Genomic DNA, 6,000 nt, shown 5'->3' on the forward strand with positions numbered 1-6,000 from the left:
TTACCAGAAAATATATTCTGTGCTTCCTTTCATCCTAAATGCTGGTTGTGTTTGTGTCTTCCGGACCCTCTGGTTGAGTTTATAATACTGGATCTTTATACCAAAAATATAAAGTTTGTCTATAACATCCCCATGTTGGGTTTATATTATAATAAAGTAATTGCATATGCCGAACATATGCCACATAACACCGGAAACACTAACTATTTCGGCAACCCACAATTTGCTCTGAACCCACAGTGTCATTGGGAAGGTCCCTCAAGGTTACGAGGCACCATTAGCAACTGTGTGCATTTGTGCATGCGAGTGTATGTTGTGAAGGGAATTTGAATGATGATTGATGTGTTATGATATTGACCTCTCTCTCTCTCGAACACATTAAGAACACCTTTTCTAGGTTGTCTTGTCTTTCTGCATCCAAGTCACACTGTCATTGACATTCATCCCCCGCGCCCCTTTAATAACCTCAGATGGCCAGTTTCCACTGAAGCGAGCGCAGATCTATTGTGCCACAGAATGTGCAGCAGTGTTTCTGGGTCGATGGGCTCTTACAGCTGAGATGGAAAGAAAGAAGGAGGACAACCAGGACAAACTGTGCTCCTTTGACTCCTTAGGGGACAACCAGACCATGTTTTTCAAGGCCATGAATTGAAAAGTTGCAAAATGCTATTTAAGAAAGGCCAAATGCATTTTAGATTGAGCAGCCCGATAATTCACACTGCCAAATGGTAGGTTCCAGATCCAGCAATAAAACAGCATATGTCATTTTATTATAAAGCAGTTGCTGAGCGTGCTCATCAACTCAACAAAGCTACTTACTCAGCAAGTTGCACCTCTGCAATGAGCAGCTTTCTGCTCTGTAAAATACAGAAGCCTTCAGGGAAAACCGGCCATCAGCACTTCACACCTCCAATAATTTTGTCTTAACCATTGTACAAGGTACTAAAATGTTGTTTCCCAAACGATGCAGGTCATAGCTATTATCTCAACATAACAACAATGTCCTTGGCCGATAATCCCTTAGATCTACTGCAGCAGTTTTATTCCCCACATGAAATAAAGACAGACAGCATTATATAAGGAGTAATGTCATTTCAAACTGGCATTAATATTGCCTGCGTGCACGTGCTTTGTGTGAGTGATGTAAACAGCACGTTTTGTTGTATTTAGGGATGCACCAATTGAAATGTTCTTGGCGGATACCTATGTGGTTTTGTTGTTTATTTTGTTTTGGTTATTTATTCCCTATTTGTGCCAGGGAGACAAAGACATTTTAATTTAAAAGAAAAAGAACGGAACAGTTTTTATAGTCTGCACTTCATTATGCCGTAAAAAAAAAAAAAGCATAAATAATAATAATACATCAAATTTAATATAAAGTAAAGGGCGATTAGATCCATAATTAGGGATATATTTCCCCTCCTGTTTATTACATGCACAATTTCAAAGTCTTTGTGTCTGTGCTATGCTAAAAAGCAGATATTTTCTCGACCAAACTCTACTGTTTTGTCCACTATCTTTTTCATCAGCCTATGGTGCAATCATATCTGTGTGTCCTTGATAATCAGCCAAAATTAAACTGGGCTGTTGTTGTTCAGTTGAAGTGCTCTCTGCTAGCCATGTCTGTTGTCGGCCAAAGATAATTTTGTGAAGAAAGCTTTTGAAAAATAGTGTGCCAAAGTCAGTAGGCTACACCTGTTTCAATTTCCAGATACTCTGCACTAGATTTGCTGTTTACTTTAATGATTAGAGTTTTGCTGGCATCAAAAAACACCTGTGGTATAATAACTCAGTTATCAGCAAACCTATCAACCCCCTGCCCTCACATCATTTTGTGCTTTTGGAGACGTAACATCAAACTTTCCACTTTCCAACTAATTTGATTTTAGAATTGTTCCAATCTCAACAAGAGATCATTTGCAAAAAATAGTAACCATCACCTGCTGGGAAATACCATATTCAGCACCAGCAGTAGCACCCTGAACAGCATGGCTTTAATGTAGATTTTTCACAATGCAGTCCAACATGTCCACACAATGAGCAATACTCCTTTATATTTTGTCCTCATATGACTTAGCTGGATGACATTTTTATAGAACAGTGTGTCTCTTACCACACCAAAAATGGTATGTGACATCTCTCTTCTCTATTGACAGTAAACAGTAAATCACAATGACCTTTTATTTCCCTAAGCATTTAATCAATACACAATTGGCCATCCATGTGGTTTTTGTCCATAAGTGAATGTTTTTGTGCTCATACACCTGCAATTGTATACCAAATATGATCACATTTGATTATCTAGGGTACATTTAATGACACTTATGAATAAAGGCTGTCTCTTTTTGTATAATATATCACTCCCCTTATGTCAACTTCATTAAAATAACGTGTAAATTCGTGCTGTTGCAGGGTTTTGTCTGCACGCTTTTAGCTCAAGAAGACAGGCGCCAGCTGACAGGACGATGTATCTCCTCCGTGATCCCGTGAGCCAGCTGGACATGACGGACAGGCCAGTGTGCTGTGTAACTCGTGTGCACCATACATTATTCATAGCACTCATCGTGAAGAGGCGCTCCCTTCTCTTTTATCTCTCCGTCTCCTGTCATTTTACATTCTCTTCTTCCCTCTCTCTCCCTGCTGCTCTTACTTTCTTAACTCATCAGCACCCATTAGCTACTACAGCAAAACAAAGCCTCCTCTGTTTGACAGCAATGCTCTGAATCTCTGTGCTGCGCAACACCTGACGGCTTCCATGATGCTCACTATTCCTCTTTGATTTCATGCCGTCTCTTTGCTTCCCTTATCCACTTGTAGCTCATTCGTATTGTGTTGATTTGTCCTCTTTTAGTATTGTACATGACTGATTTCAGTGTGGTTTTTTCACAGTTGATTTTCAAAGGCTTTTTGAATAGCTGACATAACGCTGGGTTCTGCCCTTATTCTCGAGTGTGATTGTTGTGAAGTGAAGGTGATAGTCGCCCGGATTAAGAGGGATCATTTGTTCTTGCAAACAAACATCCAGCAGTGCAGAGCCACAGGCCACAGAGATGCTGAGGTCGCCCTCATGTGGCGTCCTTCTCGTCACCCTCACCTGCCACTGCGCGCTGGTTGCCATGCCAATACATTACAACCTCGCCTGGGGCCCAGCGCAGCTTCATCATTAGCTACTGTTGTCACTAGGGTATATTCAAGTGTACGCTCTTGTCTCTCGCTTCCACTCTCTCTCTCTCCCCACCACCAGCACCACCCTCCCCCATCCTCCCCCATGGTACAGTAGACACTTGAAGCATTTCTCCACCCACCCTGCTAGCTCAGCTGCTGAGCCCCACACAGGACCATCCGTGTCCCTGGACTCCCCTTTATTACCATATCATGAGATGCGCCCGAGGCGTGTAGCAATGCAGCGTGCCGCCTGTGTCTTTAAGAGAGAGAGGGAGAAAATATAATGTGTAATGGAGAGGAAATAAGGCATAGAGTGAGCAAGTGGGACTGAGTGGGTGAGAGTGTGAATTTATGGGAAACATTTTTGCTTAATTCTTAGCCGCATGCTGAGCATCCTTGCACCGGCATGCAAGGACCATACAGCGGAAGAATACGCCCCGAGCGCCTCTCTATCTCGCACTGAGCGAGATAGCTCGAGCGCTAGGAGAGCCGTCGATCGAGTCTCGGAGAGAGCTCTCTCTCTCTCTCTCTCTCTCACTCTCTCACTCTCTCACTCTCTCTCTCTCTCTCTCTCACTCTCTCTCTCTCTCTCACACTCTCGCACACACACCCAGGCTCTCCCACTCAACCTCTCCCTCACACACACACACGTGCTCACAGTCACACACGCGCAGTGCTGTCAGGAGCGCCGCTGCTGGACCACAGCCATCTCGCAAAAAGGAGGTTCCAGTGGAGGCAAAAGAGAACGCCAGAGTGAGACAAAGGGAAGGAGGACGGCAGAAGGAGAGGAGCGAATAGGAGCGCGGGGACCGGCACAAGGAAGGAGAGACCCGGCGCTTTGTGAAGAACAGAAAACGAGGGACAGGAGGAGGGAGGAGGAGAGAGGAAAAAAAGAGGAGGGGGGAACAGGAAACGCGATCACTTTCAGCTGCAGCGGTCCGTGTCGCAGCATGGGCAATGCACCATCCCAAGGCATGTCAAAAATCTCCTTGCTTACTTGTACAGCAGGTATCTGTTTGGTTCTGCGTGTTGTGCTTCCCAACCAGCCGGCTGTCCTCCTGTTACACTCTGTGAGCAGGGGATGGGGGGGGGTTGGGCTGAGGGGCTCTTGGAGCGCAGCATCGCTTCAGGAGAGGGATGCTGAAAGGTAGCATCGGTTAATGGGTAGAAGGTTAGGAGTGAGGCTCATGGGGGGAAAAAGAGGCTTGCATTTATGTTGAATACAAGCTGGAGGTGCTGGGAACACTGGGTGGAGGCACCATTTGTGGGAGCAGCAAGAAATGGGAGGGGGCTGGTGAAAAGCAGAAAAACCATCAGTGAAGCAGGTGGAGCTGGTGGGTGTGAATGTGTGTAAGAGCGATTATTGTTGTGTGTGTGTAGCTGAGTGCAACGTGTGATTGTGCCTTCCTGTGTGTTAGCGTGAGTGTGTGTGTGTGTGTGCTGGAGTGGTGGCTGTCAACCACATGGAAGATCTCTTTGAAGTGAAGTGCTCCAAGGTGTGTGTGAAAGACTATAAGATGGAGAAAAAAAAAGATAAATACACAAATAAAATAAATGGCGGATGTAATGATCACTTAATAAGGGGACTGGGCTGTTTGCCTGGAGTGAATGGGGGATGGTATTGTAAATGGATGATCGGGTGGGTCAATTTCTTCATGTAATGCTCCCTCTATTCCCTTCAGACCTCTCTCTGCTGAGCCTTTACATCCTTCTATTTCACTGTCTTTTACAAACCCTTTGGTAAAAATACAATTTCCATGTCTAAAAATGCTGTTCCTTAAAATAAACTAAATCGGAAGGCGTTTCTTGGTGAGCAGCAGGAGTGTTTGCTTCTAGTTATATCTGCACAATACTATATTTCTGCATGCAGTTTCCTTTTATAATTGCATTCATGGTAATGTGTTTTCATGAAAAGGGAGTGTAAATGTAGGGGAGAATATAGTGGAGGCATGTTGAAACACTCCTGGGATTTAAAGGCATATCCTGATCTGACAAAACAAAACAATTCCACTATTAATATTCTTAGAAAAAAAATGAACAGAAAGGGGGTAAACACTCAGAGGGGCACTGCACAGCTGTGGGAATTAATTGATCAACAGTCATTCGCTCTATCTCTGCATTCCCCCTCACCTACAGTATTCCCCCCCTCCTCTCTTCATCCCCTCCTCCTCTTCATCCCTTGCTTGCCTCTCACCCAGGGACAGTCTGTTAGCTCGTGTGGAGAAGTGGACCGAGACTAGAAAACAGAGAATATGAAAGAGGGTGAAAGAACGAAAGAAAGTTTGAAAGAACGAAAGACAAAAAAAGGGTTGTCTCGTTTGATAGGTAAGTTGCTGTGCTGATGTCTGTCAGCAACATCCGTCTTTTGAAAAGTGTTGACTTTCTAAATGAGGCCATTATTCGGATGATTGCAAGGGGCTCAACAGTGGAATAGTAAACAGCTCTTTTAGGCCGTTTGTTTTGTCAGCTTCATCTCAGATGTGTTTGGCGTAGAATATTGATTCCCGCAACTATTCTGCTCAGTTTTTCAGCTTTAGAGTTTGATGTTTGCCTGATGACCTTTGGAAGGTTTCTCTAAATTGACGTTTGAATTCTCTTGTCAGATTATGTGAATGCAGAAGAAAATGTTTTGAGGCTCAGTTGAAGGCAGACTCGAGCTGCAGTCATGAGACCTTTTTCACAAGCCAGATGTCTGTGTGCCAAATGGATTTGTTTTGCTTTATCACTGTAAAGCTTGTCCTTGGTGTTCTGTCGGTAGTCGGTGTCTATCTTAAAGAGATTGACATGAATTAGAGTAGATACTGAGCTACGGGTGTCTTTTCCCTCCGAAAACAG

Source organism: Trematomus bernacchii, unplaced genomic scaffold (assembly GCF_902827165.1).
Source record: "Trematomus bernacchii unplaced genomic scaffold, fTreBer1.1, whole genome shotgun sequence".
NCBI lineage: Eukaryota > Metazoa > Chordata > Actinopteri > Perciformes > Nototheniidae > Trematomus > Trematomus bernacchii.